This window comes from Bos indicus x Bos taurus, chromosome 11, assembly GCF_003369695.1.
Source record: "Bos indicus x Bos taurus breed Angus x Brahman F1 hybrid chromosome 11, Bos_hybrid_MaternalHap_v2.0, whole genome shotgun sequence".
Taxonomy (NCBI): Eukaryota; Metazoa; Chordata; class Mammalia; order Artiodactyla; family Bovidae; genus Bos; species Bos indicus x Bos taurus.
This window is the reverse complement of record NC_040086.1, coordinates 24,480,601-24,500,634: the sequence shown is the minus strand read 5'-3', so window position 1 is coordinate 24,500,634 and position 20,034 is coordinate 24,480,601. Positions and strand designations below refer to the sequence as shown.

The 20,034-nt window shown below is 45.6% G+C and overlaps 1 long non-coding RNA gene across 8 annotated transcripts in view; it reads right to left on the bottom strand.

The window, feature by feature from the left end:
• Positions 1-20,034, bottom strand: part of LOC113901132 — a 62,370-nt gene that overhangs the window by 20,082 nt on the left and 22,254 nt on the right. For 3 of the 8 annotated variants that reach the window (XR_003513324.1, XR_003513319.1, XR_003513321.1), the window contains 4 exons: positions 18,288-18,392; positions 8,458-8,622; positions 7,763-7,902; positions 3,656-4,290 (listed from right to left, as the gene is read on the bottom strand). This is a non-coding gene — a long non-coding RNA (uncharacterized LOC113901132). Of the gene's footprint in view, positions 1-2,697; positions 4,291-5,894; positions 6,716-7,762; positions 7,903-8,457; positions 8,623-11,104; positions 11,376-18,287; positions 18,393-20,034 lie in introns of those variants that run through there. The other 5 variants (XR_003513322.1, XR_003513325.1, XR_003513323.1 and 2 more) reach the window with 4 other exon arrangements.

The window sequence follows — 20,034 nt, the reverse complement described above, 5'->3', positions numbered from 1 at the left end:
TTTGCATGAGTTTTGCACTACCAAATTGGATATGCACTGTTTCATAACTGGGCACAGCACAAACATGTTTGTTTATTTTAAGGCTGTCTGCTGACCTGTATTGTGAGTTTGCTCAGCGGGCCACTGTGGCAGAGTTGAGAACCCAGACCTGGGACCTCTGAAGGCAAATGCTGGTATCATCACTTGAAAAGCTTTCTCCATGCTGGCTGGGTATAGTCGGGACAATCCTTAGAAAAGCTGGCTCTTGGTAATTTGAGTCAGACTGATCCAGCAAACACGTTTTGTCTTATTTTTTTCCTTTTGGCCCCACCACATAGTACGTGGGATCTTAGTTCCCTGACCAGAGATTGAACTCGTGCCCCTTGCGTTGGCGAGCACAGTTCTAATCATTGGACCACCAGCAAAGTCCCGATCATGTTCTCTTTTAAATCACCTATATGTCCCTAAGTATATTCCAAAAAGGCTGAATTCCCATCCACAATAGGGGTGTGAAATGTGACAAAATGAGTCTCAGGGTCTTATTGAAGTGATGCCACAGGGTTTAGAATAAAGAGAGGTGAAGAATGTGGACAGGGAGGTCAAATGTGTGAATTTGGGAGCCAGACTGCCTGGCCTGGCTTTTTCGGTCCTCCTTTTCCCAGCCATGTGATCTCAGGTAAGTTATTTAACCTCTCTGTGCCTCAGTTTCCCAATGTGTAATATGGAGATTACACTGCTCCTATTTCAAAAGCATCATTATGAGTATTAATGAGTTAATAATAAAGTTTTAAAGGTGATTAGGACATTGTATGACAGGTAGTAAATGATATACATGTTTGTTAAATAAAGGAAAATATACTTATGGCAGGTGAACCTTACAATGACTGACTCCAGAACTCTATATCCTCAGGTGAGAAAGGGTTGAATGTTAGAAACAACCCAAATTGGAACACATCTATATAAACTACAGTGAGGTTATACTATGAAACACCATACTAGCCACTTTTAAAATGAGGTATGTCTATAAGTGGGTTTCCTCAATGGCTCAGCAGGTAAAGAATCTGCCTGTCAAAAAAAAAAAAAAAAAATCTGCCTGTCAATGTAGGAGACACAGGAAATATGGGTTCAATTCCTGGGTAGGGAAGATCGGGAGGAGGTAATGGCAACCCACTCCAGCATTTTTACCTGAAAAAATCCCATGGATAGAGGAGCCTGGCGGGCTACAGTCCATGGGGTCACAAAGAGCTGGACACGACTGAGCAACTAAGCATGCGTGTATATATACTGCTGCGGAATAATCCCTAAGATATATTGTTAAGGGAGAGAGCAAGTCCCAGTACAGCATATGCAAAATTAATTACGAGAACTAGCACTTACTGAATAATTTCTATGCATCAGAGCTTTACATATATTAACTCATCTAATCTCTATACAAGGAAGGTACTAGTTTCTTCACCACTGTGAAAACGAGAGTCTCAGGGAGGCCAGGGTTGAAACTAACATGCCTAGGTTATTCTTTCAAACTTGTAAGTCAGATAATTCACTTTGGATTCAGGGAGTAGAGGAAGTAAGGGATAGAAATGACCTGGAATTATTTTATTTGAATGCATTTCATTTGGAAGGCACATTCTCTTCTAACAAAGACTATGCAGACATTTAAAAATAGGGAGTATCCCTGCAGTGCATAGATGGAAAAATCTCTTAGATAGCCTTTTAGGTGAAAAAAGCAAAATGTAGAATGATGATGAGTACAGAAAGATTATTTTTATGTAAAATTTTGTTAAAGGACATACATATATGTGCAGTAACAAGGATACACAAAAATTAGTAATCGTAGTTATATTTTGGGGAGGGATTTAGGGGCAGAAGAGGAGCTTTTATTTTTCTCTGATACCATTTTTATTGCTTTAATTTTTTCCCTTGGGTTTATTACTTTTATTTAAAAAAAAATACTGTGAAGCATTACTAGACTGTGGGATTAATGACTATTATTGTTTTCATATTTATACTTCCCTGCAAAAAGTAAGTTACAGTATATGTTATTTAAAAAAAATAAAAACAAGGTAGCATAAAAAAATAGTGCCTCCTAGCCTCAGGAGTCCTAATGAGCTATAGTCACAGAGACGCCAGACCAGTCAAAATTGGAAGAAAGAGCTATAATCACAGTAAAGAACTCTCCCCACAACTTGAAGTAGCCCAGAAAAAGCAGCAGTAATGACAGCAGGCCTGCCTTCAAGAAAAGCAGAGACAGTAGCCGTGGCAGGCCCTGCAGTGGCTAGCGTAGGTGATAACACAAGATGACATCAGAAAACAAAAACTGCCACACAGAACCCAAGGCCTCCAAGAAAGAGAGAAACTGAAGGGCTTGAGGTGTAAAATCAACAAGAGGGAACTTAGGAGTCAATGCTAAAGTGATTATGACTCACAGTCTGATGGTCCTCAAGACTTGAGTGGCCTTGGAGAAACCGGATCACAGTTGTGTAACCAAGGCCCTGTGCTGGAGACACATAATGGATAGATGATGGTCTTCCTCCAGCCCCAGGTGATCTCAATGAGGTCAGTGTGCCAGACCCCTCAGCAAGGCAATATATAGGTGTCAAACAAGCATTTCATCTTACCTCCTTCTGCCTGCCAAAACCCTGGCAGAGAGAAGCATCATTACATGAGAGAATGCATGTGGCCTAATTATTTGTCACACTCGATCACTAGACCAGACCCTTTAAGAGTAGTCCAAAGAATTTATTTCATGGGAACCAAATACAGTAATTCATGTTGCAATCCTGCCCAAATCACTGAACAGATACTTTAAGACCCAAATTCCTTAAAACCAGCTTTGATTTAGCACACACTACACGTTCCAACTAGAGTTTCAAGTGAGTGGAGCTGCCCACACGAAGCCATTTCTCACAGATCGCTGGCAGTTAAGTGCTCAAGAAGAAAGAGATTTCTTCAACTTCCTTTGGGTCTCACCAAACGAAAGCAGCCGTTACATAATAAAGCCTGTAAAAAGCTCCATGGGTTAAGAAGTCCCCTGATGTTTTTTCTGCCTTCAGTCATTTGTTTCAAGTATTCAGAAACAGTGAAAGTTCACGAAGCAAAAACATCTTGGGCAGGAAAAGAAGTGTGAGAGTTAGTCAGCAGCTCGACTCACTCATAGGTCCATGAGGTTGTAACTTAATCTTGACAACATAGTCTTTCCTGGAAGAGCTTTGAGCAGCGATTTATCATTTTATAATTTGTGGTTTCAATGTGAGCCATCAACCAAGCAGCTGTCTTGGTCTGAGGCACTTTTGAATCTTTCAAAAAACCCAGGGGAGGCAGGAAGCCGGCTTCAAACTTGAGGCCCCAAACTCGTGGGGTTTAAGGGAGAAGGCACAAAGGCCAGGATTTCTGTGTGCGCTCTCTAGTCTTTGGAAATGTATGGAATGCGTTCCTGTGTTTGTTTTAGACTTGGTGGGGGCTGGGGGGGGGAGCATACTTCGATAGCTGGAGCCGTGGGCTGGCCCCTCGTATCTCTGGACGGCTTTTCTTCTGTTGCACGATCCCCTGGGAAATGAGAAGCTGCAAGCTGAGAGGGGGGAAATGGGTGGAGAAAGGGGAAGCAAGGGGGAAGGGAGGAGTGCCCGCGATAACTCTGCTGACTTCACAGTTTTCCACCGTGGCCTGCCCTGCCTACCTCTGTTGACTTCAAAGCTCGAGGAGTGCCTCTGCGCTCGTGCTCAGCCAGCCCCGCGGCCGCCGGTGGGAGAAGGCATTGACTCTTCGCCCCAGGACCGCATCCATCCGAGAACGACATTTCTGAAATTAACTTTGCCGTGAACAAAAGGCGGCTCTGGGTCACCCAGTGCTGGGATTCCAGCATCCACCAGGGCGAAAGGCAGCTTTTACAGAGATGTCTCCAGAAACTCGGGCGGTTTCCCAAGGTGTCTCACTGGTTCTGCAGCAGTGTTGGCCGTCTGTGGGCCGATGGGCGTGGCTTTCGCAATCGTGTTGGGGCGCCCGGATTTGGAAAGACTTGCCTCCTCTCCTCCGAGCAATGCAGGGAATCAGATGTTTGCTGGCAGCTCCCACAGTCTGTCACCATTCTCTCCCCTCCCTGCTCCCCACGCTGGGATTGACTTGTTTTCCTTCCCATCTCTGTTTTCTCCAGAGTCCTCCGGCCTCTCCTGAGAGAGGAAGCGGAGGAAGTAAGAGGACCATCCTGGCCGCTGTCACTCATGACCTTCTAATCTGCTTATCATTCTAAGCCCAGGACGGAAAGAGGCGCAGCACCTTCTCGGAGCAAAAACAGTCACCACAGAATTTCACGGGCTGAAACCAAGATGCACAGCACAGGTTTGAAATATACGTGCATGTGTAAGACGAGTCAGACGGCAATGCAGGAGACCTGGGTTCAATCCCTGGGTCTGGAAGATCCCTGGAGAAGGAAATGGCAATCCACTCCAGTATTCTTGCCTGGAAAAGCCCATGGATGGAGGAGCCTGGCAGGCTACAGTCCATGGGGTCGCAAAGAGTCAGACACAACTGAGCGACTAACACACACACATGATGTTTCACAATTCTCTCCTTCACTAACCCCAGACAGTATTGGATGTATGAGCAGCTTTAATGATCTTCTACTGTTCGATGTGAATTTAAAGATAAGCATAGGCTTAGTTCAATCTCTCAGTCGTGTTCAACTCTTTGCGACCCCACGGACTGCAGCATACCAGGTCTCTCTGTCTATCACCAACTCCTGGAGCCTACTCAAACTCAAGTCCATCGAGTTGGTGATGCCATCCAACCACCTCATCCTCTGTTGTCCCCTTCTCCTCCCACCCTCAATCTTTCCCAGCATCAGGGTCTTTTCAAATGAGTCAGTTCTTTGCATCAGGTGGCCAAAATATTGGCGTTTCAGCTTCAGCATCAGTCCTTCCAGTGAATATTCAGGACTGATTTCCTGTAGGATGGTCTGGTTGGATCTCCTTGCAGTCCAAGGGACAAGCATAGGCTAGAAGTAGATATCTTGGAAATTCAGCTTCACTAGCCGAACTAAGCACCACAAACAGTTCAGAAGGACCTGTAACTGGTTACAGATCCTAGTTACAGTGTTTTCCCCCTTCTAACGTTCTCACTGCTAGCCTTAGGTCCTGGCTTGAGAAGGGTCTTAGAAGGGTCTAGCCTAGTCTTCGGAGAAGGTGATGGCACCCTACTCCAGTACTCTTGCCTGGAAAATCCCATGGATGGAGGAGCCTGGTAGGCTGCAGTCCATGGGGTCGCTACGAGTAGGACACGACTGAGCGACTTCACTTTCACTTTTTACTTTCATGCATTGGAGAAGGAAATGGCAACCCACTCCAGTGTTCTTGCCTGGAGAATCCCAGGGATGGGGGAGCCTGGTGAGCTGCCGTCTTTGGGGTCGCACAGAGTCGGACACGACTGAAGCGACTTAGCAGCAGCAGCAGCAGCCTAGTCTTTTCAGAACATGGCCACACCATGGGCTGTCTGTGCCTCCTGGGTCCAGCTTTGTACTTGGATGCAAGGGTATTTGGAAAACAACACATGATTCTTGTCCTTAAGAAAATTAACAGAAACATCGAATTTTCGCTAGGAAATTAGTGAGCAAGGTAGCCCCAACTCTCTACAACTAGAGATTTTAAAATCAAGAAATGAAAACTTAGGTTAGTTAAGAGAGCTGCCTAAGGTAAATGTTTCCTTGGTTAATCCCACAAACAAAAATTAGAACCAGAGTCAGTTTGTAGCAAACACTTCCTTGTGGACTCAAATCTGAATAAATGTTACTCAAAACAAGATGCGTGTGTGCGTGTGTGTATGCTCACTTGTGTCCAACTCTTTACAACCCTATGGAATTTTCCAGGCAAGAATACTGGAGTGGGTTGCCATTCCTTCTCCAGGGATCCTTTCCAACCCAGGGATGTAACCTGAGTCTCCTGCATCAGCAGGTAGATTCTTCACCTAAACTGTACCACCTGGGAAGCCCATACAATAGATGCACTGAGGCTCTTTTATGGTTAAGGTAACCTGCTCTTGGTCTTCTAGATTCAAACTAACTCCACCCACCCTCAACCTCTGTATGGGGTTTCAACCAAGTACTGTCAATGCATTTGAAATTGATTCAAAATGCTTTCTGGAAAGCCATCTCAGTTGAACTTGCAGGCACTGTTGGGGTTCCCTTCCAAGAAAGAATGGACTGACATTCTCCCTGGACTAGACCCAGGTTAGGCTCTGCCTGCCTGGGAGTGTGTCTCCATCTTTGACAGTCTGATGGCTAAAGCTCCAGGTTCCTGCTCTTCAATCAACACCACCAAATTCCTGCAGTGTTGGCTCGACTCACGAGCCCACAGAGTTGAGACAGTTCTTTTTTTACAGAGACACTAAGGATGTATGTACCTTCTTTCCCCTGAATTCTTTCTCAAACTTTCTCTGTCACGATTTACTACTATTTACTGAGCATCCTGTATGGCCTGGATACTGGGGAAAACAAGGCGACTCAGTCCATGCCCTCATGGACTCTGTAAGTGCCATAGGGAATCACTGTATAACCAAATTAGAGATGAGAAGAACAACATAAGAGGAACATCCCACAGCCCCACATCCACCCCACCTAACAAAGTGAAGGAGCTAATACTCAAGTTCTTCAGAGTTCTCTTGGCTCACTTCCCAGCTGTGGTCAAATTCTCTGCATGCTCGTTCCTCCTTTTCTGGATTACTTGTGGAATTGCCAGGAGGACAGAGGCTTGAAGAATGCAAGCAGGAAAGAAAAAAAAAAAAGGAGCATCTGCAAATGATTGACTGAAACCAGTTGTAGCTGGGCAGAATCAGGGTTTTCAGCTGCAAGCAACAGAAACTAACTCTGACAGATTAAAGAAAAGGAATTTCTCAAAAAGCTATCGAATAATCCCTGAGAAGGCTGAAAAACAGGATCAGAAAACATAAGAACTGAGAACTCAGGATCATATCTGAGGCCACAGGTACAATCACAGCCTAGCAAGAGTGAGATGAGGGTACCTCTGCTGCCACTGCTGAGTGCTGTACCACGGCTTCCACCATCACTGTCTTCAGCCCTCAACACTTGATACCACCATGGGCAGTGGGAGCCTGGATATTTTTGTCACCCTGCAGCCTCCCCCAGAAAGGATTCTCCAATGTCCCACTTTGTTGATGCTAATAACTTCTGATTCCTTCCGGAGCAAGAGCACCTGATTGGCCAAGTCTTGGTTGTATGTCCACGTCCTAGCTGCAAAGTGGACTAGACTTTTCTAGAGACTTCTAGAAGACTAGAACAGTCTTTTTAGGGCGCTGAAATTCATGAAGTGATAGCATCCCAAACATGGGAAGGGGGTTCAGATGCTCAGTAGCCAAAAATGACCCTAAGCCCCCTTCCTCTAATCCCATGTGGAGGGAGAGCGTGAGTCAACACTGACCTGCCAGAGGATTAGAAATAAGTCCAGGAGACACATTTCAGCACTGAGGCTGGTGTCCTCTGACCCAGAAGCAAGGCCCTTAGGCCAGTAAGGTCAGCACAACCAGGGTGAACTTCCCTAAGAGAAGGAGGTAGAGACTTCTCCCTGGGTGCCCCCTACCTCCAGCCTCAGCAAGGAGAAGCGGGGGAGCTGTGGGAAGTCTCCCTGGGAGTGAGAAGTGCAGTCCCCTCCCGCTCTAGCAGCCTTTCCTTCTGCAGCTGGATCAGCCCCGCCTAACCCCTCCATCCTTTTCTCACCAACAGGAAGGAAATCCAAGCTGCCACCATCGGAAAACAAAAGCCTATGTCAGAAATATTTACCTTTGGCCTTGATCTCTCATCCCAGACCTGCTGCTTAGACTTTTCACAATTTATGGATCCTGACATATGGTGATTCATCTTGGTTTTGTCACTGCTAGCCACCACGCAGAAGGGTTGGCCTCCGAGATGGGGGTGGGTGGCTAGGGAGAAGGGACACGTGTGCTCAGCAGCCACCCTTCGAAGTCCCAGGCCACAGTTTTCTCTTACGGATGTTGCCCAGCCCAGGGTGGGCGGTTCATCTGTGGCTTATTTTCCGTTTGTTTTAGTCCCCCACCCATTTAGTAAGTTGGTCTAAAAACAAAACAAAAAAAGCCCCAAATAAAACCAAAAAAGGAAACTCTTTTTTTTTTGAGTCATCTGATTATTTGTTCCCTGACTTTAGAAGAGAGGCAAAATAACCCCAAAGTGTAGCACTTTACTGAAGGATGATACATGGGATTAGGCAGTCCCTCAAGCCATTCTCAGGATCCTGCCCTGGGGTGGGCCCTTGGTGACACTGTTTTCCTTTATCCCTTTCCTGAGGATGTGGCTAGAAAGATAGTTGGATAACTCCAGCTATCTGCTTCTAACTTGGGGGGAAAGGCTGGGTGTGGAGAGGATGGCGGGGAGGCTGGGTGCGAGGTAGAATGTGGCTGTTTCCAGCCATCCTTCCGCTACCTCTCACCACAACCCTAGATACTTACAAGCATCCCTACCTTTTCCTGTAGGCTGTCAGAGCTCCTGGGAGAGCCACACATGAAGCCTTCATGAAAGCTGTTGTGTAGTCACTCAGTCGTGACTCTTCAACCCCATGGGCTGTAGCTTGCTAGGCTCCTCTGTCCATGGGAAAGCTCCAGGTGGTGAAAACTTCTGAGTTCCCCCTGATTAATCAGATCACCAGAAATGAAACAAAACAAAACAAACAAAAAAAAGAAAAGAATATTTTTAACACCTTACAAGAGTGCCTTCACTGAGTCAAAGTTCAATACTACAGTCCCATATTTCTTAGAAAGTAAACAGAAGAAATAGAAGAACAAAAACCAAAAGGAAAAAAAAGCCCACCCACATTTTGATATCTTGTGAAAACACAGTGGAAGACATTTTCCATTATGTTTCTCAGCCTCTTGCCTTTTAGGATCTTTGTGATAAATTTCACGTAGAATTCACAAGAAGAAGATTATGTTTCCTCATGAGCTAATATTGCTTCCTTTTTTTCCAGACAGTAACCACTTGTGTTTCCCTTTTTGCTTTGACTGTCAGGGAGCCTGAACTTAAGTTTAATACCCATTTACAAAATTATCTTATCTCCAGCTCCTGATCTTCCCCTTCCTCTATGTGGTTTCTCAACCCCTCCTTTCATCTTTACTTTAACTGCTTCATCTAGTTGTACATTTAATTTCAGCTACACCAGAGTTTTTAAAAAACCTGAAAAGTGCAACAAACAACAAAACTAACCATCAAATTAGTAACATGACCAAGGTCACCCAGAACTTGGTCTCACTTCCCCAATATCTCCCAGGTGGTTAGTGAGACTCACAGGCTAGACACATGCAACGATTAGAATATGTTCAAGCATTAAATGAGAAGAACAAAGATTCTAGGGATTGAGGAAACGTATCAGTGAAGACTGGAGCAGTCAAGGAAGGCTTTCCGAAGGCGGCAGTACTTATTGTAAGCTTTGAAGGCTTGGGGTTAATTTCAAGGGTTCATTTCATTGGATCATTTATATAGTTTGGCTGGACTACATGAAGCATGTACCTTGGAATTTATCCAACTGGCTCTTTTCTGGGGATAGTTTGTGAACTTAGTCTGAGAGGCCAGTGCATTACTTTCTAGGGAGCAATTATGTGAAGGCAATCAGGTGAGTCCTCAGTAAAATGGTGAAGTGGGTGGGACAGGTCGGGGCACTATATTGGCATTTTAGATGGGATAATTCTTCATTGGGACTATTCTACATACCACAGTACCCTTGGCATCCTGCTTCACACCCACTAGATGCTCATAACAATCCCTAGTCACTGGGACAGCCCCAAATTCTACCTGTTGTCCTCAACACACCCTGGAGGGCAGTGATGCACGCAGGTGAGACGGACCACTACCTCAGATGCCCAAAATTCTCCTCGCAGTTCTGCCATCTACAACTGGATTTCCAGATTTAGCAAAAAACTATAGAACATCCAATTAAATTTGAATTTCAAATAAACAATGAATAATTTTTTAGTATAAGTATGTTCCAAATATTGCACTACTTGTTGTTTATTGGAAAATTCAAATTAAGCTAGTGGTCCTTATTTGATCTGGAAGCCCTACCCACAGTCCCATTATCACCATATACAAACCTGTCTCCCAGAAATTCCCTTTGGGTTGGTCCCTCTGCTGTGTACTGAGCTATCCTCTACTTCTTCCCTGCAAGATCCACCTATTCTGTATTTCAGTTCTTCATGTTCAATCTCAGCTAAATCACAAGGGGAGGGTAAATACTTTAAATCAGAGGAACAAATTCTTTTAATAAGGTAACCATCTTACCTTAACCTGGTTAAAGTATCAATATACACCAGTCTCTAGAAGGCTCTCAGATCGAATGGTGGTGGGAAGGACAGACAGGGAAACAGGAAGCATTTCTAGGGCTGACAGCTTATGCCATGTGACCCTAAATTTCAATGAGCCTCAATTTTGCCTGCACAATGGGGAACTTCACACACTGTTGAGGGCTTCCCTGGTGGTGCTAATGGTAAAGAATCCGCCTGCCAATGCAGCAGACATGAGATTTGGGTTTGATCCCCTGGAGGAGGACATGGCAACCTACTCCAGTATTCTGGTCTCATGGAGAATCTTATGGACAAAGGAGCCTGGCAGGCTACAGTCCATAGAGTCATAAAGAGTCAGACACCATTGAGTGATTAGCACACACACAGGCACGCACTATTGATGAATTATGCTAGGGTGGAGCCTGGGACTGGGGATTTTTTAAAGCCCGAGCCTGACCCCAGGGTCTCCCTAACTTGCAACTGAGGTTGAGAATCACTCCTTCACTTCCTGAGAAAAGTGAGAGAAAGGAGAGAGCATGATAAAGAATGAGAGAGAAACAGAGAGAATAAGACCTGGTCTCAGGGGCTCTGCTTGGTGTTGGTCATTGAGGGGATTTGGAAGAAGCAAGAGGCAAACACATTCCACTCAAGCAGGGGGAAAAAAGTTCAAGAAAGTAATATACTTCGAATGTGTTCCATTTTGAGCAAAACAGATGTGAAAAGGCACTTCTGAAGAGCCCAGTGAGTGTTTCATTTTATGCCAAACACTGTCCTTAGGGATGTTCCAGCTTACCAAAAAAAGTCCCCTAGAGAGAGTCCCATTTTTCTTTATTACCTAGTGAGTCTAACCAATGCCAGGATCAGGTTCAGAAACCGGGCTGCTCACACGCATGGCCTTGCTGGTGTTGGCTTCGAAGCAAGCTTCTGATGTTACCACGGGCACCTCAGTGAAAGAGGCTCCCCTCTTGGCTCCGTGTGGGCTGTGAGCCCAGAGTGTCAGTCTGCGTGCCATCAGCACATGCAGGCCTTGACTCTGACAAGTAGGTCAGCATTGACATGGCTCCAGCCTCCACCAAGAGGTACTTGTCCCTGGCAGGAAGCTGCTTCTGCAGAATTAAAAACCATCAGAGTTGATCAAAGGAAGTGCAGGGTAGGCTGGCGGGCGGGCCAGATCCTAATCTCCACTTGCTGGCCTCACGCATCACTGCACATGAGTCACCCCACTGAGCTCAGCGGACATGCTGTTTGGATTAGGCTTTTACAGGCGAGGTTTGCCAAGCTTGCACAGAGCAGACGAGAGGCGAGGGAGGAAGCTGGGATATGGGTTAGATGTGGTTGCCCAGGTGCCAGGGAGGAGGCAGTTGGCTCCCTAGGTACACAGGACAGTGGCAGTGGGGGGATTGTGAATCCTGCTGTCTGTGGCCTACTCTTCAGCTCAGCTCCACGAACCCCATTAGGGGCAACGGAGCCCACACCAAGCCTACACATCTTTCCTCTCTTGCCAACTCTCCAATTAAGATGTACTATTACAGGACTCACATCTTGCTTTCACTCAACCATTTGCCTCTTAACGAGCAGGAATTCCTTTTCTCAAAAGCAGGCAACACTTCACCACTCAGGCATCTTGCTCAAATGCAGTGGAGTCCAGCAAAAAAAAAAAAAAAAGGTGGGGGGGAGGGAAGTCAGAAAATAAAAATTCCTAAATTAAGAGCCAACCCATAAAAGCAGGGCTTCCCCTAGTGCCTGGCTGGTGTGACATCACCATGAGTTACTCAATGAAAATGGTGTCAGAGTAGCAGCTCAATTACATGTGGAAATTTTCCTTAAGAAATAGAACTCCGCAGAAAACAAAAAGGTGTTGAAAAGACCCTGAACTTAGGTTTTTGGGACCCTACCTCTAGAGGGGCTGACTTCCCTGGGCATAGACCTAAATGGGATTCTCTTCCAAACAGTGCCTAGCAGGATCTTGGTACTCAGGAGCAGCAACGGAGGTAACCCAGCGGTTTGTTTTGCAATGGTGGGAACAAGATCAAAATCCTTTGTCTCTGATTCTGCCAAGTTTTGCTTCCGTGCATGGTAACTTAGGAAGTAGCAGCCCCCATGATTTTGTAAGCCAAAGACTTTTGGCTTGTAGTCTCTGCTGGGATTCTCTTTAGAGTATTTTAGACTGTCATTTATTAAAAGCATCTAAATGGAGGTGGCAGTCCCTGACACTTTTCAAAATAAATGTTGCCACTGGTCCCTACACCACGCTTGACTCTAAACCATGAATTTCCAACCTTATTATTGCTCAATTAGTTGTAATTTAAAATTTCTTATTCCTGGCTTCAGGTTTCTTCTCACCTATCTATAATTCTCAGGGTACTCAAATTTGCTCAGGAAACCTGTCTTTTCCTTCTTTCCTGCCTTTATCATTTTCAGTTAAGAATGGAACTGGAGATAGGAGGTACCAGCCTGGAGAGGATTCCAGTCACTAAAGCACAGTGCAGCAGAGGTTAAGGTCTGACCATTAGGTGAACCTGGTTGAACCCCAACTCTGTCACCAACTCCCAATGTAATCTTGGAGCAATTTTCTTAACCCCTCACAGCCTCAAATTCCTCATCTGTGAAATGTGGATAAAAATCATCCTAACTTCATTGAGGCGGAGAAGGCAATGGCACCCCACTCCAGTACGCTTGCCTGGAAAATCCCACGGACGGAGGAGCCTGGTGGGCTGCTGTCCACGGGGTCGCTAAGAGTCGGACACGACTGAGCGACTTCACTTTCACTTTTCACTTTCATGCATTGGAGAAGGAAATGGCAACCCACTCCAGTGCTCTTGCCTGGAGAATCCCAGGGACGAGGGAGCCTGGTGGGCTGCCGTCTATGGGGTCGCACAGAGTCGGACACGACTGAAGCGACTCAGCAGCAGCAGCAACTGCACTGAGGAGGACTAAATGAGCTAAAGGCAAGAAAAACATTTAGTAAAGCCCTGGCACCCAGTAAACACATAATCAACGCATTTTTATTTCTATTACAGTAATCACCCTTCAACCAGCACTGTGTAGCTAATGGTAGTAAGCTTCATTGGATTCTATTGCTAACATTTTTTCCTTCTGAAATTTCTCAGTGCCCAGAGAACTAATATTTGCTTTAATCAAAAGTACTTGCTTGAGCAAGACAAATATCATGTGATATCACTTATCTGTGGGATCTAAAAAAAAAAAAAGAATACAAATGAACTTATGTATAAAACAGAAACAGACTCAGACTTTGAAAACAAACTTATGGTTATCAAAGGGGAAAGGCCAGGATGTGGGGCAGGGGGTAAATTAAGAGTTTGGGATTAGCATATACACACTACTCTATATTGGAGAAGGAAATGGCAACCCACTCCACTGTTCTTGCCTGGGGAATCCCAGGGACGGGGAAGCCTGGTGGGCTGCCCTCTATGGGGTCGCACAGAGTCGGACACAACTGAAGCGACTTAGCAGCAGCAGCAGCAACTACTCTATATAAAATAATCAACAAGGACCTATGATATAGGACGGGAACTCTACTCAATATTCTGTAATTGGGATAAGAATCTGGGAAAAGAATCTGAGAAAGAGTAGATGTATGTATATGTATAACTGAATTACTTTGATGGACACCTGTCAACACTGTAAATCAACTATACTCCAATACAATTTTTTTTTTAAGAAGTATCTGCTGGATGGCGCCCGTTTATCCTTTGTTAGGAAAAGACCATAGGAGAGGAAGAGAAGAAGAAGGAGAGAATCATTTACAAGTGATGAAAAGGAGGTATTTTCCCTTGGGAGTTCCTTCCTATAGCTAGAAAAGTCCCATGACTCTGGAGCGCTTGGTAGGGATTGGGGAAAGAGGGTGCAGATTCATGGCCTTGTGGAGTCTGTTAGTCGAAGAAGCCCTGGATAGGAACGTGATGCGGCTCAATGAATCTAAAATGCACATCTACCAAGCTTCTGGGTAGAAAGGGATGATGTAATGACTAGAGGTCTTTCTGTTCGGAAGGGCACCGTAATAGGCAGCATTGCTAGGGCAGATCCTGGGCGTAGTCTACAGGTAGGAACTGAGAAAGGGGGAATTGGAGCTGCTTTGCATAACAAAAGTGAGGCATGTCCGCATTTAGTTGGGCAGAATGTGTTGGAAGAATGAAATTCATGTAGGATGATTCTCCCCTCACTTCCTTAGTATGGATTTGGACTAACACTGATGGTTTTTCTTTGGTGTATGTGTATGTGTGTGTGTGTGTGAGATATCTAAGAATTAATCATTGGTGATCAGAAGACCACAGGAAGAATGAGGAGGGGTACCTTGATTACACTCTGGCAGAGGGACCCTAAAGAGAACAAGAACTGGAGAAACGAAACCTCTCATAGATTATTCTGGGAGTCATCTAACAACGGTATGATTTCTGAGTAACTTAGACTTTGAAAAATGTTTGGCTGTGGATTATCCTTCTGCTATAGATGGTCCTATTTGTGGTAGAGGGTAAGGGTTGGATGGATTTTGTTGAGTGGGGATATCATGGGGCTTGGAGGGGTGTTGCAGTAAATGGTAAATATAGTGACAGCTTGTATTCTTTGTCTTTTGTGTGCTGTACTCCCAGCACCTAGAATGGTGCCTTGGACACCACAGGCAATTAGTAAACACTTGAATGAATGAATGGCACCACGGAGAGCAGTGGGCTCACAGAGGAAAAGAAGAAATAGGTTTGGCCTTGGGACTGGTCAGCAAGGTTAGGAAATGGACCAGGCCTATGAAGACACACTGCTAAGGGCTTTTCCTTCTTCACCTGGGGCTCTGGGAACAATTATGTTTAATTTTCATTTTTTCCCCTATACATATCCCAAATTTTTAATGAAGTGGCCTACACATTCATGTTGGATGTGTAGAATTAAGAGAGAAGACAACAATAGCGAATGTGACTTCCCTGCACTGTCCCTTGTATTAGTTTTCTATGGCTGGTATAACGAACTGTCACCAACACCACAAATGTACTATCTTACTGTCCGCAGGTTAGAAGACCTAAAATCAAGATGTCTACAGGGCTGCATTCCTTCTGAATCCACCAAGCGAGAATCTGTTTTCTTGCCCTTTTCAGCTTCTAAAGACAGCCTGCATTCCTTGGCCTCTTCCTCATATCCCTCTGACCTCTGCTCCCATCGTCATATCTCCCTCTCTGACTTTTACTCTCTTTCCCTTATAAGGACCCTTGTGATTACATCGTGTTCACCCGGATATTTCAGGACAATCTCCCCAACTCAAGGTCCTTAACTTAATTGCATCTGCAAAGTCCTTTTACCATGTAAGGTAACATATTCACAGGTTCCAGAATGTGGACGTTCTAGGGGCCGTTATTCTGTCAATGTCACCCCCAAGGCCACCATGAGTGTCATACTCGGGGAAGATGGCAGCCCCAGAACACAGGCCAGGCCCCACACTCCGGCGAGCAGAAACCTGGCTGAGGGTGGAGCTGGGGGCAGGAGAAAGCAGTGGAGCTGGCCACAGCCTGGACTGGCTTTGGAGATGAGAGACCCATTCTTCTCTGCAAATCTACTGGGGGAGAGTGGTTCTCAGTGACAGAGACAGAAAGACAGACTCTGCTGTTACAGAGAGAGGGGCTGTCCAAGCAGCAGACACTCAGGTTACAGCTTTTTCCAGTTTGGAGATTAAGAATTTGAAACAATTTGTGAAGTGCCATGTCTGGTTTATGGCAGGTGCACAGTTCAATAAAAGCCATCTATTATTAATACCCAAAAGGAGAGGGTGGGGAGGGGTGTTCCAGAGCCCCAGCTGCTGGGAGAAGCAGGTCACATACAGCTCTATATCCCCAACCCCAGGAAAACAGGAAGAAGACCTGTCATGAGGGAATAAGGTATGAGGCAGGTGTTCAGAGGTAGAGTTCCAAGTGCCCTTTATCTTAACTTCTTCCCACACAAGCTAGGAGGAAGCATCTGGCCAGTTCTTTAATGAAACTTGGAACTCACTGCTGTAGTCAAGAAGAAAATATTTTTGTGGTTTTTCTGTGGGGGAAGAAAGTAATAAATCTTTCTGTTGTTGAAGGAACACCTTTCAGTGGTATAGCTCTGAGAGGGATATATTATTATGACAGTGTAAGTGCCTGAAAGTTTGTTAGTCGGGGCACTGGGAAGCTTCATGTATACCCTGAAGGGTAAGAACACAGGACGAGCTGATGGTCCCAAGCTCAAAAGGTGGTCACGGAAGATACAGCTTTAAGAAAGTGGCTTTCCTACTAGAACAGCTAGGTTTTTGGGGTGAGTGTTGGATCTGGAAAGCTCCTTTGTATTTCCCCATTGATTTCCTACAGAGCTCCTGCTCGGCAAAGAGCATCTGTTTTCACTGCCTGCTCTGATCAGTCAGGTATGGCAGGAAAAGGGGTCATGGCCTTGTTCTTAAGGAGATCATTCACCCTGGACAAATGTGATGAACCCTTGCTGGACGTTCTAGGCACTGATCCAGGTTCAAGGCATAGGGTAGGGACCAAAACAGACAACAAATTATAACTATGTATCAGGTTGTGATAGGAGAAGGCGATGGCACCCCACTCCAGTACTCTTGCCTGGAAAATCCCATGGACGGAGGAGCCTGGTAGGCTGCAGTCCATGGGGTTGCTGGGAGTCGGACATGACTGAGCGACTTCACTTTCACTTTTCACTTTCATGCACTGGAAAAGGAAATGGCAACCCACTCCAGTGTTCTTGCCTGGAGAATCCCAGGGTTGGCCGGGCCTGGCTGGCTGCCGTCTATGGGGTCACACAGAGTCGGACACGACTGAAGCGACTTAGCAGCAGCAGCAGTAGCAGTATCAGGTTGTGATAGTGGTAGAGGGAGAGCAAGGAGAAGAAAAGGCTGGGTGTGTGTTGGGGTGGGGGGAGAAGGCCTCCCTGATAATGGGGTACTTGTGCAGAGATGCGAAAGAAGTGAAAGCGGCAAGACGGCAAGTCACAGAGACATCGGACGGTTGGCCCGGATGGAGGGAACACCTATCAAAGCCTATGGAAGTAGCTCGGGGTCTTCCCTGGAGGTGCGGTGGTTAAGTTTGCCTTCCCTGGCCCAGGAAGATTCCACAGGCTGCCTGTGCACCACCACTACTGAAGCCCATGCTCTAGAGCCCATTGTCGTTTAGTGGCTAAGGCGTGTCTGACTCTTTTGTGACCCCATGGATTGGAGCCCGCCAGGCTCTTCTGTCCATGGGATGCTCCAGGCAAGAATACTGGAGTGGGTTGCCATTTCCTTTTCCAGTGCATGAAAGTGAAAAGTGAAAGTGAAGTTGCTCAGTCATGTCCGACTCCCAGCAACCCCATGGACTGCAGCCTACCAGGCTCCTCCGTCCATGGGATTTTCCAGGCAAGAGTACTGGAGTGGGGTGCCATTGCCTTCTCCTATCACAACCTGATACATAGTTATAATTTGTTGTCTGTTTTCCTCCTCCAGGGGATCTTCCTGACCCAGGGATCAAACCCACATCTCCTTCATTGCAGGCAGACTTTTTACCAGTGAGCCAGGGAAGCCCCTGGAGCCTGTGTTCCACAACAAAAGAAGCCATCGCAATGAGAAACCCATGCACTACAACAAAGAGAAGCCCTGCCTCACCGCAACTAGAGAAAGCCAGCGCACAGCAGTGAAGCCCAGCACAGACAAAAATTAAATAAATAAAGTAGCCCAGTTTTCAGTGAGTGCTATGCACACTGCCAACCAGGGTGACAGTATCTCCTTCCTCATGCACAGTCCTCACCCACAACAGTGGGTGGCAGCTCCTTTGTGTAACACATCCCAATCTCCAGCCGTGGTGGACTGGGCCTGAGGAGGGCATCCATTCACACTGAGCACTCTTGCATGAAGTAATGGCAAGCATAAGGGAGAATCAGCAGTATGCTGTGACTGTCTCCAGGGCTGACCTGGGGTTTTGAGTCTAGGAGGCTGGAGTTAGAAGGCCCAAAGCCTGTGTGACTGAGAGTGAGTTTATCAGCCTGTCCTTGAGGCAGAGACTCACCCAAGGCTATGCTTGTGCAGTCGAACATTTCTTCGGGCAGGTCAGTCTAGTGCTGCTCCTCTGCTTCCATCTCCTGAGTGCCGGTATGTAGATGAGGTGCAGAGACTGCAAGGAAGAACACAGAGCAAACAGAAATACACTCAGATTGCTTAGGCTTGAAGCAACATTCCTCCAGGGCTCTCTCTGCACACACACCTGATGAGAGTACAAAGAGGAATCAGATTTTTCAAAACTCTTTTTATGAATAGTTTTTTTTTTTAAGGCACTACCTTTTTAAGAAGTCTGGGTGTTTCTATCTTGATAATGTAATTTAAAGGTTTAAATAAGGTTTTCTGTTTCATTTTTAAAAGGAATTTTTCATATGAGGAAGCTTTGTCCCTTTAATAACCTGAATATCCAGGGGGGATGGAGCAAGTCAGGCTCTGACTCGTTGCCTCTTGTTCCAAGCTCTGCGGTCTCTTGGATTGCAGCCTCTCCACAGCTTACCCTGACTTGGCTGAGCAGTTTTTCTTCATGAGTAAAATGCAAACAGCAAAGTTCTCAAGGCCAGAGCATTTCTTTCCACTGGGGAGGTTATGAATTTCTAAGGTGTTTCTCTGCTGGGCTGAGATTTCATTAACTAAATTATGTAAAGGGTCTTATTGTCATGTGTTGTTCAGTCGATAAGTCATGTTCAGCTGTTTGCGACCCCATGGACTGTGGTACGCCAGGCTTCCCTATCCTTCACTGTCTCCTGGAGTTTGATCAAATTCATGTCCATTGAGTCAGTGAGGCTATGCTTAACCTAAATATCAATCCCAAACAAATACCAATAGTTGCTAAATAAATACCAGTGCCTATAGAAGTTACATCAAAAAAGAAAGTTCTTTTTAGATACAGAGGCATACCAGAGTATTTACAAGTGAAATGACATTGTGTCTGGGACTTGCTTTTAAAAATTCCAGTTAGGGACTTCCCTGGAGATCCAATGGTTAAGACTTTGCCATCCAATGCAAGAAAGTGCAGGTTTAATCCCTGCTCAGGGAGCTAAGATCGATATGCCTGGAGGCCAAAAAACCAAAACATAAAACAAGCTATATTGTAACTAATTCAGAAAGGCATTAAAAATAGTCCACATAAAAAAAAAATTTTCCAGTTAAGAAAATGTGCATATTTGTGGGGGAGGGGATGGAAGTAGGATAGGGGTGCTCCTTGAAACAAGATCAGCGCCTGTAGAGATTGTTCCAACTGGGTGGGAGGGACATGGGGTTCACTACGCCATTCTGTCTCACTTGGTGTATGTTTAAAACATTTCATGATAAAAAGTTAAAAGGCTGAGAAAGAAAAAAAAAAAAGAGATGTCAGTCTGCCCCACTCTTTGCTCTGGACTCCGCTGTTACATAATAACATCAGCAGAGATCCGAACATGGGGAATTTGATTATGGGAGTTTTCACAGTGTGACTTCAACAAAGGGAGAAGTTTGATGGATTATTTCTGGAGAGTGGAGCAGTCAGGGTTTCCAAGAAGAGTGATGTTGAAATGAATAATGAAGATTCCTTGCTCAGTGATGCAGCCTGAGGGCTCTTGTCAGAGGTTCTGAGAAATTGCAGAAGGGGCCGGTGGTGATCTGGTGGATCAGCGCTTCCTTGTGCAATGCAGGAAAGATCCTCAGGCTCCCTGCACTTTCCCCACAGTCCCGAGAGGATGGTTGTAGGATTTACTTGTACTTTATACCTGGGGCTATGGCCAGCGCAGTGCAGCCATCCA